Source organism: Prionailurus viverrinus, chromosome A3 (genome assembly GCF_022837055.1).
Source record: "Prionailurus viverrinus isolate Anna chromosome A3, UM_Priviv_1.0, whole genome shotgun sequence".
Classification (NCBI taxonomy): Eukaryota; Metazoa; Chordata; class Mammalia; order Carnivora; family Felidae; genus Prionailurus; species Prionailurus viverrinus.
In genome coordinates, this window is record NC_062563.1 from 132,221,496 (window position 1) to 132,243,717 (window position 22,222).

Genomic DNA, 22,222 nt, shown 5'->3' on the forward strand with positions numbered 1-22,222 from the left:
GCTCTGTCTCTCCCTATGCTTTGGGGTGCAACACGTCTTATGTAAGTTCTACCATCAAGCCTACACCTCTGCTTCCTTCTCTATGAGTACCCCTTCCTTTTTAAATCCTTATTAATATATCATACCCAGAGTGTTGATACAACTCACAGAATCAATAGAGCCATTGACCTACACTGGCTAGGTAGCCTCTTCTGTTGGCACCATGATTTTGTATTTAAAACCAAGACTATCACGTTGGCCCCATGTGGACGCGTTACCCGTTTAAGCAGCGCCAGGACCGGGCTGGAGAGTACCCGCAGGCCAGTGAGCCTGGGTCAGCTGAAAATCAGGGCCATCCCTCTGCCCCTGATGCATCCAGGCCATCACATCCCAATGGGGAACCTGGATTTCAGCCCTGGAATGCATGCTGGAAGCACTGACCTCTGAAGGTCATCTCTGTGCCCTCACAGCCACTGAAAAGGGTTTTCAGAAAAAAGAGAGTACCACATGTTAAAAGCTGACCGTGCCTGTGATTTATCACCTCCTTAGCAGGTGAGTCTCGACCTAGAGAGGCGCTCACCTTCCTGGGAGGGTTAAGTGGGAAGCTTTAGGGACACGGACATTTAGGGAGACATTTGGAGAATGGTATTCATTCACCATTTAATACAAACGTGTCTACATTGCAAAACTAAAAATGCACATATTTAAGCTACAGAAGACGTCAAGTAAAGGTGACAGCATTTTGGTGGCCAGGGGAAGGAGGAGGGAAAGGGTAAGGACACCAACCTGCCGTGGCGGGCGCCAGGCAGAAGCATTGTGCACAGTGCCTCACGCCGACCCCCCTGCAAACACGAGCGGAAACGGACCACATAACTCTGACTCCCTTCCCTACTCTGAAAAGTTTGAGGGGGGTCCGGGTGGCTCAGTCGGTTAAGCGTCCGACTCTTGATTTCGGGGCATGTCATGATCTCATAGTTCGTGAGTTTGAGCCCCGCATCGGGCTCTGCGCTGTCAGCACGAAACCTTGGGATTCTCTGGCCCCCTCTCTCTCTGCCCCTCCCCCGACCCCTCTCACTCTCTCTCTCTCTCTCTCTCTCTCTCGCTCTGTTTCTCACAATAACTATGTAAACATTTTTTAAAAGTTTGAACCATAATAGTATGATCCTTAACAGAATTGTTTTGAGAATTAAATGAGCTAATATATAGAAGCACTTAGATCAGTGCCTAGCACGAGGTAAACACAACATCACAACTAACTTTTATTATCCTACTTACACTAATTATATATTATTAGGTTGTATGTACAGATAATATACATACATATAATACATGTTTGTGTGTAACATGTATAAATATACAACATCCATATATAAGATACATGTTATACGTCATATATAATCATAATTACAATATATACATATAATTAACCTGTATATAGATAATACGTATATAGGCTATTAACCTAATTATACTAATTGTGTCTTCTCCTGCTCTACTGTTTGCAAATGGAAATGATTTATTGAAGCCATGCTGCCTGAAAGGTATGAAGGTTGCATCTTGAGGTTTGAACCCAAATCTTCAGAATCCAAATTCTGATCACTGCCACAGTCAGACTTTCTGTCACCTTCCCCCAAAACCATTCTAAATGGGTGCTTTAACTTCACTTAGCCACCACGTCAACTACCCAAGGCGTTGTTGTGGAGAGCAGAAAGCTCTTGGCTTGTAGTCAAAGAACCTGTGTCCCAGTGCTGAGTAACAGAGCTGGAGAAAAGCATGCTGAGTTTAGGTGTCTGTCGTGGGCTTAAACAGGTGCCTGACATGCAGACAAAAAGTCAAGGCTGGGGGGCCTGGGTGGCTCAGGTGGTTGAGCATCCAACTCTTGATTTCAGCTCACGTCGTGATCTCCCGGTTCGTGGGATCGAGCCCCGCGTCAGGCTGTGCAGACAGCGTGGAGCCTGCTGGGATTCTCTCTCTGCCTCTCTCTGCCTCTCCCCCATGTGCTCTCTCTCTCTCTCTCTCCTCTCTCTCTCTCTCTCTCTCTCTCTCTCTAAATAAATAAGTAAACAAACAAACAAATAAATAGAATAAACTTGTTTAAAAACTCAAGCCTGGAGATCTATCACAAGGAGTCATTTGTTGAGGGAGAGAAGGTTCCTGAAGCCCCAGGAATGAATGAAACGGGTCAGGAAGAATGGGTGGGTTGAAGGAGAAGAGGCTGGAAGCACAGGATAGAACACAGGGCAGGACAAGGGACCTACTCGCAGATTCAGAAAATGCCCGATGCACCTTGATGTTGTCCGTCCAAGGCGCTGATGTAGAGCCTAGAAGGAGAGCTCGTGTCCTCCCGTGCAATTGCCTCTTGCGCCTCCCGCGTAATACAGATTGGCTCTGAGATAAGCTATCTAGGACTTTCCATTTCTCTGCTGGCTGCGATCCAGCTCGGATTTGGCATTTCCCAGGGTGTTAACAACCATGTCTGTATTTGGGTTCTGTACTTATTAGGAGTTCTCTGAAAATAGCCTCTAGCAACTTCTGCTCTTTCCGAATGTGAGGCTGAAAACTCCTGCAGCTGAATATAATTTTCAACGCTTCGCTTCTCCTGGGAAGAATCAGGGTGGGGATTCACGTTGGTGCCTTCGAGGCCCAGAGCGCAGCATCCTCTGGTCTTACGGGGGTCACACCAACAGTAGAACGGCGCTAGGTCGTGCCTGGTGACTGCAGATTGCAGACTTCTGTAGCTTAGAACTTTAGCACTGGTCCTTACTCCCAAGTGAAGACTCGGGCCAGGTCATCAGCCATAAGAGAAAGGGGAGAGAGAAAGAGATTACTAACACTGAACATATATTCGAATGCTTCCAAAAATTATGTAGAAAATACGGTGCATTGGGGAAAAGCCCCGCTAAAATGGGGAGAAAATCATACCTGAGGACTGCACATCCAGCATGTGATGACTTCATGAAATGTTAGGAGAGAAAGGTTATAAGTCCACTTCTTGGATCAGACAAAAGTTTTTGACGTGTACTAGGACCCAGACACCGTTTGGGCATTTTCTTTAACAGTCCCCCGCGCTGGAAGAAAGGGTTTTAGCACCGCTGTCCAGATCAAGGAATCCGCTGTTCGGAGAAATTAAGTAGCTCCATCCAGATCACGCAGCTAGAAATTAATATAGTCAGGATTCAAACTCGGGTCTTCCCGGCTTCTCATGCCCATTCTTGGCTGGGAGATGCATCAAGCTGCACAGACACACAGGGTCCCACATCGTAATCATATCTTCTAGAATGAGGCATGTGCACACATTTGCAAGAGAGCACGCTGGGGACACAGCCAAGAGACCACTGGGTCAAAATGCAAAGATGTGTGAGTGGCCTATTTGACTCTGGGAGCAGAGAAGTCTGGCAGGTTGCTTATCAGCCCTTGAAGGCGCAGAATGAGCCACGAGCGCTCTCGAGAATATGGCCACGCCACGGAGCGGAGGGATGGGAGCGTCTGAGAGAAGATGACTTGCCTGCTGAGTTGAAACTGAGCACCTGTGCAGCGAAATGACAAGTTAGCCTATTATGTGGCCCCTGACTGGGCCACCAGGCGCACAGATGTATGGTCGAACACAATTCTGGGTGGTTCTGTGAGGGTGTTTGGGATGTGATTAACTGTTTGTGTGTGGACTGAGTAAGGGACATTGTCCTCCCTAGTCTGGGTGGGCCTTACACAATCAGTTGAAGGTCTGAGTAGACCATAAAGGCTGACAGTCCTGCATAAGAGAGGATTTTTGCAGCCTGACCCACCTTCGAATTGGAGTTTGGGCCTTTTCCTGCCTTTGGGTTCAAACCGAAACACTGGCTTTTCCTGGGGCTCGAGCCTGCTGATCGACTCAACCTGAAGATCTTGAAACTTCTCAGCTCCCATAGTTGCATGAGTCGATTCCTCGTAATAAATCTCTTTCTATACATACACATCCTGTTCTGTGGGTTCTGAAGGCCTGGGCTAATACACGATGACATCAGAATTCCAGCCTCAGTGAGGGGAATTGGTGATAGTCCCGAAATCAGAGCAGGTTTTGGGGCAAGTGGATTAAGTTCAGACATGAAATCCGAGGCGGGTAAGAGCTAGGAGAGAGTTGGATGTGTGAGTCAAACCCCCAGGAGTGAGATCAGGGATGAGACCGGAGACGTGAGGACCCAAGCAAGTGTGTGACAGTTGAGGGCATGGGCTAGATACCCCAGGAAGAGGGTCAAGGACCGAGCAGTCTGCTTAGGTCAGAAGCCAATGACACACGCCCTGAGGAATGTGACCCTGGATGTATCCCCTCCCAGCACAGAAGACGTTTCTCCATTTCCCTGCCTGGGAACGGGACGAAAATTCCTAAGTCACCTTCCAGAGAGAGATTCTATGAGATGGCCCCACCCACAAAAAGTTAATCACACCCTCTTACCTGGAGCCCTGACCATTGCTCAGGATCCGCTCAGCACTTTCAGGCTCGCTCGCTCGCTCTCTCTCTCTCTCTGCTTCATTTCGTGCTCCCTCAATATGCTACCACCTAATTTCCCCGGTCCCTGCCGTTCCAGAACATAATTCACCACCCCATTCCTAATGGATTTATCTCCTGCGACCATGGAGGACTTCTGTGTTTCGGTCCATTCTGATCACGGGGAATCCATCCATCAGACAGGACGAAGCGGAATTTGGGGGAACCTGCACTAAAAGAGATCTCCTTGCCTATATAGATTTAGGGGCAAGTGAAATCCTCCCAGGATCCTGAATACAGCTGTTTGCAATAGACATGCTGTTTTGTTCTGTTTTGCTTTGTTTTTAAACGTTTATTTATTTTTGAGAGCGTGCGGGCGGGGGAGTGGCAGAGAGAAAGGGGGACAGAAGGTCCGAAGGGGGCTCCATGCTGACAGCAGAGAGACTGGCCTGGGGCTCGAACTCAACAAACCGCGAGACCATGACCTGAGCTGAAGTCGGACGCTCAACAGACTGAGCCACCCAGGGGCCCCTGCTGGTTTTGTTTTTGATGCGACAGGTTCTCTCTGATGCGTTCCTCCTGTGCTCTTCTTATGGGAGGTGGCCCACCGTCCGTCCAGTGGCACTTACGATTGACAGCCCCTGCTCACCGGAGCTAAGGAGGCAAGCGATGTTAAGAGCCACCGGGCGTAAACAGGCACCTGCAGGGCCACTGGGGGGTTCCTGGGTGTCCCAAAGCCCTGTGACCAGCAGGTGGATGCCGACTCGGGCACCGCGTGTGAGTACGCAGGGCAGTCCGCACCACGGGCACAGAAGGTTCACCGTCCTGGCTACTCGAGAGCCCACGCAGGTCCAGGTAACGACCTGGATCGTACCCGTGAGACAGGGATCTTCCAGCTGCACCACATTCCAGACTCCAGTGAATCAAAGCGATCGGAGGCTGGCAGACAGTTTCTTTTCTTTGATAAATGACCACGAGAGTGAATAATATTCAGGCTCACCCACCTCGAAGGCAGCTGTTCTCAGGATTAATTGGAAGGTTGGCCTGCGTAAGCCTCCCATATTTCTTTGGAAAGGAAAAAAATCACGGAATCATGTGACCTTCATATTTGGTTCATGACTGGAAACAAATCTTCCCCGGCCACCGATGCCAAGCACGCTTGCGGGGAAATGAAGCAGTGGCCGTGTTTACAGGGCACTAAATTGTGTGATTAACAAACGTGATTGGACGGACGGAGCAGGAAGCTAGATGCCAGCGGGGATGTGCAGCCAGATTTCGGCACGTGGCCCTCCACTGGTCGTCCCCAGGCTCCCCGAGAGAGCGACTGGGGAGAACATCCCGGAGCAAGGAGAAGGCTGAGGAAAAGGTGAGCACAGTGAGGAGGGATGGAGGGAGGGGCCGCAGAAACTCGGCAATCCCAGGCCACTGGGTCCATTCTTCTCTTCAGAGACAGGGAAACTGAGGCACGGAAGGGCAGTGACTCTTCCCGAGATCATGCGTTGTTTACAGTGATCATTCTACGTTTGTGGTCAATTACAAACTGACCCAGAGTCACTCCACCTTTCTTACTCCCCTTCCTACCACCCAAACACTTGGAACATGGACCCACGTGCACACACAGTAGAAAACGTAACGAAGGTATTTGAAGAAAAGATGTACTGAGCTGAACTGAATTGAATCGGCGATGGCACACCGACCCGTCATCATGGAGCTTTGCATGACCTTGCATTGTCTGGGCTTATTTGTTTAAAATGAGCCCTGGAGGGGCCCCTGGGTAGGTCAGGCATCTGACTCTTGATGGCGGCTCAGGTCACGATCTCACCGTTCCTGAGTTCGAGCCCCACGTCCGGTTCTGCGCCGACAGCACGGAGCCGGCTTGGGATTCAATCTCTCTCCCTCTCTTTCGGATCTTCCCCTGCCTATGCTCGTGCTGTCTCTCTCTCAAAATAAATAAGTACATATTTTTAAAAATAAATAAAATGAGCACTAGGTGTGATATGTAAGTGACGAATCCCTAAATTGTACTCCTGAAACCAATATTATGGTAGCTAAATAGAAGTTCAATAAAATTTTGAAAAAAATAAAATTAAATTTAAAAAAAAAAAAAGCAGAAAGAACTCCCTGACCCTACCATCCAAGCCCAGAACTAGACACTTCTAATTAACATTTATCTTGTGCTTCTCCCATATACCAGCGTCTGTCTCCCCTCCCCCACCAGAGGTTGTCTTTCTCTGTAGGACGTATTTCACTTAGCATAACACTCTTCAGTTCCATCCACGTTGCTGCAAAAGGCCAGCTTTCATTCTTTCTCATTGCCGAGTAGTATTCCATTGTATATATAAACCACATCTCCTTGATCCATTTGACAGTTGATATGGACATTTAGGCTCTTTCCATAATTTGGCTACTGTCGAAAGTGCTGCTGTAAACATTGGGGTGCAAGTGCCCCTCTGCGTCGGCACTCCTGGATCCCTTGGGTAAATCCCTAGCAGTGCTGTTGCTGGGTCATAGCGTAGATCGATTTTGAATTTTTGAGGAACCTCCAAGCTGTTTTCCAGAGCCGCGGCACCAGTTTGCATTCCCACCAACAGTGCAAGAGGGTTCCCGTGTCTCCACATCCTCGCCAGCATCTATAGTCTCCCGATTTGTTCAATCACGAGTTGCTTTTCAAAATGACTGCGTTTCCACTGCAAAGTAGCAGGAACACCACTGACCCAAATTCCTTGCAAAACACGGAAATGTTAATTTTGCCAGTCAAATGGATCCCAAAAGGCATCTCACTGTGCTCTCGATCTCCCTTTCCATACGTTTATTCATCCGATGTGTCTCCTCTTCTGCAAGAGGCCTGCTTGTGCGTTTGTCCGTATTTACTGGGGAGATTTTTTTATATTGGCTCGAGGGGTTCTTACTCCTAGAGGTGGGCAGTTACTGACGTCACGTTTAGGACCCCCTAGTTTGCAGCTTGTCTTTTCACTTCCTTGATGGTGTCCTTTGGGGATCAGAACCTCTTAATTCGAATGCAGTGTAATTTATCAGTTTCTAATTTCGTGTGGGTGGATGGGATTTTTCACCCATAGCCAATCTTGCATCAGAGTATAAAGTGTGCATTTCTTGTCTTATTTTTTCATCTCATAAACCTGGTGAGCAAGGCTTTAACATCATTTCATAGACGGGAAATCTCAGTATTGGAGGTAAGTCATTTGCCTGAGGGCACAAAGCCTATAGGGGGCTGAGTGAGGACTGAGCTCAGGTCTCCTGATCAGCAGGATATCTCAGCCCCACACGGCCTCTCCCTGCTGTGCCAGGAATTTATCCATTCATCCTCACAGGAAACACTCAGTGTAGGGTCTCCTGTGCATTATCCATAGTGCTAAGTCCCGAGGGCAAAGAAACGGAGTGTCATCTGTACCCTTGAAAAGCTTCTATCAGGACTGTGCCCAGAAAAGGCTTTTGATGAGACAGCAGAGTTCAGACTTAAAGGAAGAGTAGACCTCATTCAAAGTGCGGAGAGATGTAGAGGGAACAGGAACATTCTAGGCAGGGGAAGCATGGGCAGCGGTCAATAGCAGACTGTCCGTGTGGGGCAGGGTGGGGGTAGTGGAAACGGCGGACGGACCCACAGACAACGGTCAGATTGTGAGCAGGATGTGTCGCACTGACAGGGACTTTATCCTGTAAGTAACGCATCTTTGACTTTGAAGCTCTGAGATCTGGCCTGCAGAGCCACCTTATCCCCCCAAATTCCTTCTGAGACCTCCTTCTTGAAGATTTCTACCTGGCAGAGAGGACACCCCTTTCTCCGGTCCCCTGCGCCCAAGGGCTTGTCCCCGTGACACATCCTGAGATTTGGTGAGCGAAGCTATTCATCCTCACTTACCAAGAAATTCATAGAATTCCATCCTTTCTACCCTGTGACCATCGTCGTCATGGACCATCGGTGAACACTTGTGAAGATGGTCAACCTCAATGGCAGCCTGCAGAACAGACAACAAGGTGGAAAGAACGCAAGCCGGGGGGGTTCGGTTTCCGGTGCTTCCTCTAACAACCGTGTGACCACGGGCAAGTTTCTTCATCCCTCTGTGATCATTTCCGCTCACTGTCCTGAGGACTTGGGGAGCTACTGAACATGTCTAAAGCAAAGGAAACATCCAGCGGATGTCAGTTGACTCCTCGCCATAACAGAAGTTCAAGATCATACCCTCGAGGGACATGTAATCTAAACAGAGAAGAAATCCCCTACTGAAACCAATTCCAGAGACACTGAACGTGGACCCTAAACAAGAACTCCTGCGTGAGGAGAGATGATTGAGCCAGCAGCCTGGACTCTGAACCCCAAGCGGCAGCATCCTTGGCATGGGGGGTGGGGGAGCGGGGGAGGTCTTTGACCCTGAGATTCCGATGGCCCCGGGGAGGCCCCTGGCAATCACAAACAGGCTGGGTGAGTTGCACTTGGCCCTAAAACAAGGGGGGAAATCTGAGAACAAACAGTTCTCATCTTCCAGAATCCTCCTTCACCAGAGAGTTGTCCAGTCTTCCAGTGATAAGAGCAAGAGTCACAATAAAAATAGATCTAGGGGCGCCTGGGTGGCTCAGTCGGTTAAGCGTCCGACTTTGGCTCAGGTCATGATCTCGCGGTCCATGAGTTCGAGCCCCGCGTCGGGCTCTGTGCTGACAGCTCAGAGCCTGGAGCCTGTTTCAGATTCTGTGTCTCCCTCTCTCTGACCCTCCCCTGTTCATGCTCTGTCTCTCTCTGTCTCAAAAATAAATAAATGTTAAAAAAAAATTTTTTTAAATAAAAATGGATCTAATGCAGAGGAAGTGGGACGGACTGCTGGCAGGTTTCAGAGGCCTTCGACTGGACGTGGAGACCCCCAAATGCTCAAAATAACCTCAAACTGTGCTTTCTCTGACAATCCCTTGAATCTGCTTAGAAGAACTTTTCGGCTGAAGGTAATGAGTCACGGAGGAGAGTCCTAATAGGGAACAGACAGAAACTTCCCTTCAGTCCCACACGCACACATTCACAAGTGTGAACCTCTGAAGTTGGGAGAAAGTAGAAACCAGGACAGGTGGTAGCTAGACGCGGAAAGCGCCCAACTGAGCAAAAGCAGGAGAAGACGATGCAAAATACACTTGTTCTCCTCCGTAGGGAGGATGGTCGCAAGAACTTACCATCTACTAAGCCGTAAACCAAGACTCAACAAATTCCAAATGAGCTGATTTCGAACACTGGGTGGAAGAGGGCCCACAGAGCAGTTTTCCACCTGCTTCTGATGTGTTCTCCCCAAAAGTTTTAAAAGACAGACCCCCCCCAGTTCTGGGTCATTTTTTTTTTGTTTCCAGCTTGGGATTCCCATAACACGCAGGTGCTAACTAAGCATTCGGCTGCCCCGTCTGAGCACGCCACAGGATTTCTCCCAGAAAACTCCTCTGTCTCTGGCTCAGAGCCTCCGGAGGAGACAAGCCTCCAGCATCTCCCGTGGCGTGGGATTTATCTTATTCAAGACCTTCTCACGCTTCCTCTAAGTTTAGCGGCACTGATGGGGAAAGCACATAGTCTTCTAAATTCCTGTCTTTGTGTATAACATGAGGGCATGGGGCAGAGCAATACCTAGATGTGCCAAGAACTTTGTATCCCTCCTTACCCCTGCCTCTGACGGGATACGACATCACATTTTGCAACTTCTCATGCTTGATTACTTTGCCGCTGGGACTCTTTCTCGGCTTTTGCAATTTTGTTCTTCGGGTTGGTCCTCGAGAGATGGAAGTCCTGCACTCCATCCACCACCATGGCCTGGAAGTCCCTGTATCAGAAAAAAAAAATTATTAAGAAGCTTCTCTATCCCCTAGCCTAGGCCCGCCTTGCTGGAAATCAAGGATAATTAAATAAGATCCAGCCTCAGGAGTCTTTTTTGATCTAACAGTTAGTTATAAAGACACGGTCAGAAGCTACAGTGTAAGTAGGAGATATTTATAGATAATGATAGAAGCGAAGAAACAGAAACGGCTTCTTAGGGAAACTAACAAACTGTACCCTTCCAGATAGTATCATAGTAACAATCGGTACCACATCTCAGATTTCAAAATGCTTTCATGGTCATGAGCTCGCCTGAACCTCACCCAGCCCAGCGACCTACACAGAGTAAGAAAAACCTAGTGACTCGCCTGACATCCGAGCCAAGGGTACGGTAAACCTGGAGGTGTCAGGGAGGGTCTGGAAGGAGATGAGCTAAACATTCACCAGGAGCTCAACCACAGAAACCCATACAAGAAAAGGCTGATTCACACAAGTCTAAGCTGGGTGAGATATTCATTCCTCAAGCAAAAGTGAACCGAGTGCACATTTAGTTTTTGGTGAAAGGGTCAGTTCTGTTGCATCCAATAAGCTTTCCCAATGCCAATGGGACCAATTATTATAGGACATTTTCAGGAGTAAGACAGTTCCATAAGTTCAACAAAAAAGTTGCATGTTTCAGAACAAGAGAAAGTCTGGAGTGTCTCTGGCAAAACAGGTCGTAGGTCCCAGGGGAGGCTCACCCTAGCTCAAACACAGCCTCGTCTTTTTACTACTGGATCCGATTCCAGACTCCGTTGCTAACTAGAGAAATTAGGTAGAAGATCCGATGAGGTGCCGTGCGGGCCACTAAAAGGCAGAAGTATCTGATGGCTGATTTTTGAGACTCGTGACGGTCAGAGGTTAGACGTGGAAGAACAGGCAGGGCAGGTCTTTGGGGTTCAAATTCCAATTTGCCGAATCTGAAGCAGGACCTACACATTCAGAATCGTAAGAAATATTGGAACGTCGTAGGTGCTTAATTTTTAAAAGTACATATTAGTTCAGTAAGGGCGTGGATTCATTTGCGAGGGCTGCCACAAGAGAGGACCACAGACCAAGTGGCTTGAACAACAGAAACGTATTTCCTCCCAGGGCCAAAGACAGAGATCCTCAACCAAAAGGTTGATGGGATTTCCGAGGCCAATCTCCTTGGCTTCCAAATGGCTAAATACAACACGATGTTTCTCTGAATGAGTGAGTCAGCATGAATGAGGAAAGAAAAAGTGATATAAAAGCTTCCTATTATGGACTGAACCCCAAAATTCACGTGTTGCAGCCCTAACCTCCAGAGGAACTGTATTTGGGGATAGGACCTTAACTTAGGTAATTAAGGTTAAATGAGGTTATAAGGATGTGGCCCTAATCCAATGACACTGGTGTCCATTTGAGAAGAGGAAGACACTAGAGAGGCTCACCAGTGAGAAAAGACTGTGTGAGGACACAGGAGAAGACGGCCGTCTGCCCGCCGGGAAGAGACACGTCAGCAGAAACCAGCCCGGACACACCTTGACCTTGCACTTCCAGTCTCCAGAGCTGAGGAAATAAATGTCTGTTGTTTAAGCCCCCTCAGTCTCTGGTGTTTTTTATAGCAGCCTGAGCTGACTTAATACACTTCTTTTCTGAGGTCATTTGCCAAAAAAGGAAACCTAGGTTTTCCCCTGGTTGGGGATTTTAAGTTGGGTTCTCTACAAAGTATCCAAAAGTTAAAAACGAAAAAGGGAAAGTAGTCCAACATGATTGTATTTGGATGTGTGCGGGAATATGTGCTTACAGCCACAGGGGTACTTTCTTCCACAAATACTTTGTAAGAGAATTTGCCATGGGCCAGATACCAGGCTCATCACGTATCATCAAATGCAATCCTTTCCTCTTCCTCAAAATGCTACTAGTGTTAGGAATTGACATCTCCATTTTTAAATTTGAGAAAGAAAGAGACTCAGAGACTTCAGGCGACTTGGCCAACCAAGGTCAGGCATATGGTAGAACTGGGTTTTGGAGGCAGGTCAGGTGGATTTCAAAGACTTCACACATACCCAGGACCACGCTCTCGTCTTCACGATAGAAGAATCGCAAACCCTTCGCTGCTACAATGTGCCTGGGTCCGTTCTGAGAGATTTGCCCATTTAATTTAAACTTACACATTGAATTAATGTTTAAAACCCATTTGATCTGCACGCAACCCATTGAGATAGATACTTTTATTATCCCATTCTGCAGATGAAAAATGTGAGACACGGAGGGGCTGAGTGACCCAGTGTAGGTCGCACCCTGCATTTCTTCATATGAATGAACAACAGGAGGCTGAGGTGACATCTGTCCTCAGCTTGGGGGCCACATGGCCACGATCTGCTGTGTTTTGGCTCCAATGGAGGAGAAAGAATCCCATGGGAGATGGGGGGGGAGAAAGCTCCCAAATCCTTTCCCTTCCTTGGATCTCACTGCTCTGATTTCGACTCACCAGCAAAATAGACAAGACTAAATGTCAGGATGTTTTTATCCACATAGAGATTTTTCTCCAATGAGAAGAAAGCTAACTCCTACTTCGCTCCTCTTTTGACACAAAATTTGATTTCAATTACCCAAAAATTTTCCTAGTTCGCTTTTTTTCTTTTTAACAGAGATCTTCTTTGTAGTTGAGAAACCCGCCAACAGCCAAGTACGTCCGGCTTCAGAAAGCCCACCGTGATCTGTGGCTTCTGAGAGTCACGGATCACCACCCCGTTGACTTCCGTCTTGCGGAGCGGTCAGGGGACCCCAAGGGAGAGGCTGCCTGCTTCCAAACTTCTATTACGTCATCCTGATGGAATGTGGACACAGGGACTTTGCAGGGACTTTACGCTTAAGCCTTGTTTTATTTAAGTTTATATCGTTCTTAGAGACTTAAATCTCATCCACTGTTGCTTGGAATCCAGGCTTCAGTTGGATTATGGCAAAGATGCAGCAAACTTATCCTCCTAAAAGCTGAGCTCGGGGAATGGTTAAAGCCATCCTGCCCCAAGGCTCAAAACGAATCCTTCAGCTCATTACATTTTAAAGATCGCCAGCAGTCAGCAGGCTTTAGATTTATGTAACCGAAGTTATATGCAGGAACAGCATGTGCTGGTTATACAACAAATGCTCACGAGAATTGGTTAAAATAGGACAGGTAAATCCCATGTTGAAACCCGGAGCACAAAGGCTCCCAACAGCTTTAAATATCTGTTGTTTTCATTCATAACAAGGGGATCATCGTTTTCCCGTCCTCTCCAATAATAACAGACATGACCGAGTGTCCACAAAATGCCACGCACCTCACCATGGCTCAGCAGCAAGAGCAAAGGCTTTGCAGTGAGGTCAGGCCACTTCATATGTGACATTCAGCAGGTGTCCCCGCCATGGTTGGCCCATCCATCAAGCCTTACGGAGCCGGTGGGAGAATTAAATGGAAAACGTTGCCAACGGTCTGGCATGACGGGGGTGCTCAACAGGGGATCGCTTCCTAGCCTGCTGCCCCTTATCTGATTTTATTTACTCCTCTTGGCAAGTCAGAGGAGAGGTGTTATTCCAATCCCCAATTACCAGGTGAGGAGCCTGGAGCCCGCTGCCGAACCTGACCATGTTCGGAAGCGGCGGGGGGCGGCGGGGGGACTTTTATGCTTCACTCCTAAGAGGCGTGTCTCAACTTTACAAGGGCACAGGCTGTCCCATTTGTGGTTTGTGCGGGTCTTTTGACGTCTCTTTTCCTTCTGGCCGCCTGCCATTTGGCCCTCTCCCTGCTAATTAGCACCTCGACCACAGTACAGCAGGGGAAATCCAAAAAGGTGAGCCTCGGTTAGTAGCTGAATTGTGTGGTTTGAGAGCTTTGGAGGAAAGATTTAAAAAAAAAAAGTTTGGTAAAGAGAGAGGTATGACACCTGAGCAGTGACGTGAGTGTGTGAAATCATATTTAGAGTTCAGTTGTCTAATACCTGGCCTCCCACTGCTAGGTGATTGAGAATAGATCATTGCATTTAAGAAGCCTTCTGATCTTCAGGGATTCAATATCCCGTTCATTTGTACACTGAGGCATTGAGAATGTTGCTCAGAATCATATCAGCATTCCTACTCACCTTAGCCATGACCACCAGACTGCGTTGCTCTATATTTACAATGTCTTTCGTTGGCAGAGAGGTTTATGGTCAAGAGTATTCACTCACTGCTGAGCTGGAATGACCCTCGTCCTGGACCCAGCAAAGCAGAGGCTGCGGACGAAGAGATTAGATTGGTTACAAGGAATTCTAGGTCGGAATCCCTGGGTCCCACTCAGGCAAGTTCATGTGAGCCCAGACCAAGAATCCACCGAGGAGAGAGGTAGCATCTCTTTTTGAAGCAGGTTTGCAATGGAGAGGAGAGAAATCACTCAGCAGAACCACTTTTCAAAATCCAGCTGAGTATCTACACTTACTCCCAACTCAATGCATTGCTCTTTGCAGCTAAGTTCACATGACATCTTGAATAATATGGCTAGCTGAGTTGATGAGTGCTTCCACGCTGATAAAACTAAATCCTGCAAAGATAGAGGACAGTAGCACTCTCCCAAAGGCATTCTACAAACGGTTTGCCAAACACAGCAAGAAGTCTCTAAAGTGCTCCTAACCCTTGATTTAATAGTTAACACTTCTTAAAGATAATTTTTTTTGGAGACACAGAGAGAGAGAGAAAGGGGGGTACAGAGGGAGAGAGAGAATCTTAAGAGATAAGACCCAGCGTAGGTCTTAATCTCACGACCTGAGCCAAAGTCTAGAGTTTAATGCTCTGCTTACTGAGACACCCAGGGGCCCCTGAAAGATCATTCTTATGAAACAGTGTAAAAATGCAAATCAGTACGTTTCTTTCCACGCTTACGTAGATGATGGACAGAACCGGGGACGGTGAATGTTGCCAAAACAGGCATTGGTTAAATTCATTTAGTCCATAAATATGTATTGCCCACCTGCTCAGGTCAGCCATTACTCTGGGAAGTTCTTCCCTGGTTACAACAGAGAGGGGAGAGCACAGGGGCACAGGGGTCCCAGGGTGGGCAAGAGTAGTGGGGAGAGGAGCTTGGGAAGTTTTCTTCCCTTTGCTAAGACCATCTGTGGGAGAGCTCCCCAATAAAGTATTCCACAGCCGCTAAAAACCATGTTCATAACAAATTTCAGTGAGAAACAGGCTCAGCGTGTAAAACCACATGAAAAAGCATCGTTCGTCCATAATTCTCTCAACTGTGCAATATGTTTGAAAACTTTTTATAATATGAAATCGAGGGGAGACACATTTTATGCACATGTCCACACAAACGTGTATATATATCAAAATGTGCAGTCGTTACCTTTCAGGGGTGACTCTATGGGTGATTTTTACATATTGTTATTTTTTGAGGTTTATTTACTTTTGAGAGAGACAGAGCGAGCGAGCGAGAGCGAGAGAGAGAGAGAGAGAGAGAGCGCACTCATGGGGCAGAGAGAAAGGGAGGCAGAGAATCCCAAGCAGGCTCCATGCCGTCAGTGCAGAGCCCGATGTGGGGCTCGAACTCACGGACTGTGAGATCATGACCTGCGCCGAAATCAAGAGTCAAGACGCTCAATTGACTGAGCCCCCCAGGCGCCCCAGATTTTTCATTCTGTTTTGTACACTTGATATATTACCCACACCCCGTGACCCTGCCCCCAACTCTTTAGCGAGAATCTCAACTTTCTGAAGCGGCCGCTGCTTGCTTCCGATGCTGCCTTGACCGTGCGTGGGCCAGGTCCCTCTGTTTTGACACCCGCACCCTTGTTGGGCGGCCTCCGCGGCAGCTGGCTGCGCCCTTTCCCCCACCCCCGTATCTGCCACCTCTCCCCGCTCTTCTCCGGGGGAAGCGCATCGCTTAGCCCTCCTGGTACTGCGGCACGCTCCCTGGGGTCCGGTCCCCGCAGAGCCTCCACGGTGTAGCGCTCACCTCCGGGACCCTCGCTGCCGGGGCCTGCCTGTGCCTCGGTTCCCTAATCTGCCAAACTGGGAAAATACCAGTACCTAATTCATAACGGTGCCGTGGGGACAAAATGAGTTCACGCCCAGTATTCAGAATAGTGCCTAGAATGTAACACGCTCTATAGGGGAGTCTAATTGTCATTGTCATTACTACGACTGCTGGTATTACCCCCGCGTCTACGACGATCACCCCCAAGCCCAGATTGCTATGCACAACAAGATACAGAGCATTAGGGACAATGGAGGCGAACTGGTGTGGACAAAAGCATTTATGTCTGCAGTCCCGGGTCCACACCCACCTTCCCGGGCCATCTCCCAGGTGACTGGCTGCCAATCTGACCCTCCAGGACAACGGCAGGTCACCGACCACTATCCCGCACCACGCTGCTCTGTGCTTCCAGAAACTGGGCCAGGCTGACCTCTGAACCCAGAGAGTTTGTCCTAGAAGAATTAATTTGTAAGCCACGAGCAAGGCCCATCTCCTTCCCTGCCCCAAGATTTACATCATCCCAGGATAATTAAGCGCCGGAACATTCCCTCAGTGGGGAACCCCCTACTCTGCCCCCCGGGATGTGGCTTGGTCTCAAAGCCCTCAAAAGTCATATAAAGTCATAAAGTAGTCTGACATGGCTGCATCTGTTGTTTTTTTTAAGTCTCTGCTGCTCGGCCTTATGGGCATCATGTTGAGTATATTTCCAAATTTGATGCAATTAACAGGTGCCACCTTCATAATGAAAAGTAGATGATGGACGTGAACGTACTTCGTGTTGCTGTTAAGATGGTGTAGATGTCTACGTGGTGCCACAGACATCAAGCAGACTTAGGTTCCAAAGTCCACGAACGGCCATCGGTTAACCTGACGGTGTTGGCGCAGCTCTTCGCAAGGCTGCTCTAGGGCGTTCCAGCTCCTTCTAGGAAATAGTTGTCAGAAGTCATAGATGTTGTCCTTTCCGAGATGTAAAAACAACAGCAATTTGCTATTTTTATCAATTCCATCTCTTCTGGGCCTATCAGAGTCAATAACCTGAACTGGGACAAAAATAAGAGACGACTTTTGCATTCAAAGTCTACGTGCTCAAAATCTTAACCTTTGCCAAAAAAAATTTAAAAAACAGAAAGGAGCTGGCCGGGTTGTTGCGCAGGAATGTCATTCAAACCCTTAAATCCGAAATAACTTCTGCTTCTCCAAGTCCCACTTATTTTTCCGAATCAACAAAGATATCTTTTTCTACATTGTTTCCACCCAATTTTGAAACGCGCCTGCGAAATTTCTCAAATAACATATTTCATGCGTTTCCTGGAGTTGGGAAATGCCAGAAAAAACAATCCAGGGAGAAGAGGAAAAGAATTCGTAGATCTGGCTGGCGAGAGAGAATAAATGATGACCTCTCTCCCTTCCAGCAAATGTAAAACTCTCCATAATTCTGCAGGTACCTGAAGAATTCATAGCCATCAAAACCGTCTTACTCATTTATTTCCGGAGCCCGATTTACACGGGTGAGCAAGGGATTGCATTTATCTTCGTGAATACACAGACGAGGGCATTATTTGACTCAGTCAGCGGCCTCCCTGTCGGTAGAGAAGACATTTTGGAATAAAACACAAAGGCTGGCGTGTGAGAGCTAGCAGGGCCCTCGAGGGCTGTTTCGTTAAAGCCCAGAGAGGTGACAAACCCACTGCAGTTTGCACAGCAACATGGTCCCTGTGAAGGATGCTCTGTCCATACGTAAAGCTTCACACCCATTAGATTGACGGCTACCGGAGAAGCAGAGACAAATGAAGAGACCCTGTGAGTCTATGTCAGGCAGGCCATTGAACTCTCTCTTGGGTCTTACTGGAGCAGCCCCTGGAAATGTTCAACATGTAGACCTTTCATTGCCTTTTGCCTTTGGGCTTTATTTTTAGCAGAAAAAGGTAAGAGCTTGGGACCAAACATCCGCTCTGGGAAACCACTCTTCCAGGGAAAACACAAGACTCTCTGGGACCAGAGGAGACCCCCCCCCAGGGCTTGGCTGTGCATCTTCTTTCCTAGCAGACATCCCTTCCGGTCAGGCGGGCGTCACAGGTGTCGGCCACAAACAGTGCCACTCTGGCGCGGTTTGCCATTTGCAGGGCAAACCATTCCATTGACCCCTGGGACTCCTCCTGCTATTTGGAATCTCCCTCCCTCAAACTCCCACCAACTTTTCTCTCTGGAGTCCCCCAGGCTGCACACGCTCTCCCTTCCAGCCCTTTAATATTGCAAGCCCTGCCGAGCTCTTCCTAAGACCTTTGTACCCTCGTTAAGTATCCCCAATTCCTCCAGCCGCTCTTCGTATGACAGATCTCGGCTGGACCAAGGCGCCTTGAGATAGGGTCTGTGCATGATCTAATCTGGTGCAGTCACCTCATGACCCTCGTAGAAGCTCCATCAGTACTGTTAAACAGGTAGATGAATCATTAAATGTTTATGAAAATCTTCTCATCAATCAGGGTATTCGACAAACAGGTAGAGAGCTCTAATGGTATTCCCGAATGGCCACAGGGATGCAAGGCTAACGACAAATGGTCTGTGCCCCCCGGAGTCCTGGCTTGAGCAGGGGCTGTGTGTGAATGACCGCTGTGGATTACCGTACAGCATGGGCTGGTGCACAGGTCTAGATGTCCGCGAGGGTCTTGAAGGAGGAACAACGCCCCCCTGAGCACCAGCCTGGGAGAGGCATTCCAAAGTGACCGGCGTGGGCAAACCCCCAGTGATCCTCCTGGGTCAGTATGACCCCCATTTCCTTTTCCTCTCTAACCTTGACGGTGAAAACAACACCGTAGGGACACCGGGGTGGTGCAGTCGGTTAAGCGTCCAGCTCTCGATCTCGGCTCAGGTCATGGTCTCGCGCTTGGTAAGTTCGAGCCCCGCATGGGGTTTCTGCGCTGCTGGCATGGAGCCTGCTTGGAATTCTGTCTCTCCTTCTCTCTGCTCCAAAAATCGTAAATCCTCTAATAATACATTTTACTCTTGAGTTTACTTTTCTGGTAACCGTGTCGCATGGTTGGTTTATAGAGAGTGCACGGGCACCTCAAAGCACTGAGACGTTTATTTCACAGCTACGCTGCTAAGCCCCACGTCTGCCAAACTGCACTAGCACAATGGGCTTAATTTTCCATTTTACTTAAATTTAGATGCTTGCGTTTCCCACCGCTACGTTCATTTCATCCCCAGGCTTAGGCTCCAGGCGCCACCCCTGAACTCCTGTGTCCCGGCTTCCCCTGGAGAGGAAGGCAGACAGAGAGGTTCTGCACTACGCCATCGGGAGATGGGGGAGGAAATAAAACGTGGACTTTAGGTGAGACCAGATTTCCAAAGGCCGCTGTCAGTTCTGACCTTCTCGCGTTACCCTGGAACCTAATCGTGATTTCCGCTGGAGGAGAGAAAGCCACCGAGGCGCGATGGCTACAGGTGCCCCTTCCTGGAGCCGCCTCAGTTTTCTGATCCGCTCTCTGCTCCGCTGTCTTGCAAGAGTCACCAAAAACGTCCTTAGGAGTCACAGTTGTCACTACGTTTCCCACGTCTCTCTGTCTTCACGCTACCCACGTTCCCCGTGTCCTCTGTCGGATCGTGTGTCCCCCGTTCCTTCTGCGACGGTTACTAGAGAAGCTTCACATGATGCTCCACCCAGCGTCTCTTGGAGGGTCAGTGGACCAGAAGCTTCTGCGAGCCTCATCCCAGCCCCGCGTTCTCCAAAAGCAAAATATGCCGATAGCTTCCGATTTCATTTCCATGTGTCGCTTTTCTTTAATTTTTTAGGAGGCGACGGGAAGAGAAGGGAAACAGTAGTTGTCTCTTTTCCGTATTGTGGCATTTTCCATACAGAAGTATTTTCTGTACATTTAATGCTTATAATTTTGAGGTGAGCGTGATCAACACTATTTTACAGACAAGAACACTGAGGCTCAACGAACTTTAGTAACTTCTCTCAAAGTCGTCGGGAGCTCAGGTCTGCCGGGCTCTGAAGCACGTATTCTTTCCACATCCTACATGCCCAAGAACTATGGAGAAGCTAAATTTGGGGGAAAATCTTGGAGGACAGCTCCTCCAAATGGCTTATTTTTCAGAGGAATCAACAGAGGCCCAGAGCGTGCCAGCCACATTGGCAACACTCTGGAGTTAATCCAGGGCTGAAACCCGGGTTCCCCGGAGCCCAGCCCCCTCCCTTTCTCTTCACCACACAAGGTCCTCTTCAAGCAGACAAACCCCACGGGAAGGATTGCTTCATGAAGGTTCACCCACACCAGGTGGCCAAGAGAAGAAAAGGCAGTGCTGATTTGTAGGGTAAGATCTGGGGAAGGCAGCAAAAACGACGTGACCGTAAAAGACTCGAAACTAACTTTCCTGATGACGGATAAAAGGTGTCGGGATTAAACTATGCCCAGAAAGCAAAGGTCAACTCGATGGGCAAGCCAGAAAGGCCCAATCCTCCCTGGGCCAGGAAAGCAATAGAGACATTGCCTGAGCCACCCAGACGCCCCTCTTATTTTTGTTTTAATGATTAATCTCTTCCATATGGCAACTAGGCAATAAAAAACAGTCCCTTCTATAAAACCATCTAATAGGAAAATGTACCTGATGAAAGAACGATCAAAAAATTTGCTTGAGAAAGGATGCACGAGTGACAAAAGCAAGTTCTTACAAACGATGGAAATATTTGAACATGGAAAACCTCCGAGTATTTTCCTTCTCTAAACGGAGCACAGCGACCGAATTTGGAGGCGATGCTCTGCGGACGAGTATGATTTTTATTTAAACGGATTTTCAGAATTTAGTACGCTGACGGAGATGCTTCTGATCATTAATTAGCAAGGAACAATCATCCTTGGGGTCAGTCTACCTCGACAGCAGGGTATCTGCCTGTAATGTGATCACTGGTAGTTAAGGTCCCTGAATTCGTTTCGTTCCAGAAGAGCCAAGCTGCAGTTACAATGCTCTTCCTTCCAAAAGTAAACCACAATCAAAACTAGGTCACAGATGCTGTTTGAAAATAATGACTAACATCTGCACAGCCCCGTTATGGTTTCAAGAGTAAATTCACATCCATTATCTCATTTGATGCACATGAAAATTTGTGAGGCAGATATTATGGTTCCCCTATCAGGGCTCGGAGTCGGAATGACTTGGCCTCGATGCACAGCGAGTATGTGACAGAGTCAGGCTCCGTCATTCACCTGCAACCTGTCCATCAAATGTACCATCAACCAGAGCTATAACAACGCACAAAAATCCCGGAAGTTCAAAATCTCCTGAAACCCACTTAACCAGGATCTATAAGGGTCTAGTTTTGTTTATGTTTTTTTTTCTTTGCAGGGGAAAAGAGGAGTTTGGGGGAACATTCTACTTTAAAGATAGAAAAAATAACATCCCAGGCAAATGGAAATACCCCCCATTTCCTGCCTGAGCATTTCTATCTCCTATAGTCTTCTGGACAACCTTTTATCGTTCTAGCAGGAATATAAAGCCAAGAGAACAATCATTTAAAAAAATCAATTTTATTGAACACGGAGTTTTCTTAGCATGGGAACTTTTCAAGATTGACAGTTTTTTTTTTGAGGTGAAACAAGAGAGATCTTCTGGTTAACCAGGCAAGTAAATTAACAAGAGGAGATGTTCATGAACTCGTGTCATTACTGCGGAGAAACGATGTTGAGTCTATCGACAAATATTGGCGGGATTCTCTTTCACCTTTTCACGGCTACTTCTCTTCTTTCAGGGTTGGTAACTACAGCCAGAAGATGAGATGCCAATTGGGAATTTTCAGTTATTTTTTTCATATGTATGTGTGCTTAAATGTTGGAATCTGGGCAAATAAAAGTGGGATTCTTTAGAGTGCTCCTGGGGAGAAGCCGGAGGGGGGACCAAGGACTGTCCTTGGTCCTACGACTCTTTCTGGGGGAAGACACTGGTTTGGGAGAGCTTGGTTCCAGGGAGTGTCTGGAAGCAAAATAGG

General features: G+C 48.0%; 1 long non-coding RNA gene across 1 annotated transcript in view; it reads right to left on the reverse strand.

Annotated features, from left to right (window-relative positions):
• Positions 1-2,093: 2,093 nt before the first annotated feature.
• LOC125162385 (uncharacterized) overlaps positions 2,094-22,222 on the reverse strand; it is a 28,267-nt gene continuing 8,138 nt past the window's right edge. The window contains exons 2-5 of the long non-coding RNA XR_007151010.1: positions 14,366-14,497; positions 10,087-10,245; positions 8,319-8,415; positions 2,094-3,506 (exon numbers count right to left, since the gene is read on the reverse strand). This is a non-coding gene — a long non-coding RNA (uncharacterized LOC125162385). The remainder of the gene's footprint in view (positions 3,507-8,318; positions 8,416-10,086; positions 10,246-14,365; positions 14,498-22,222) is intronic.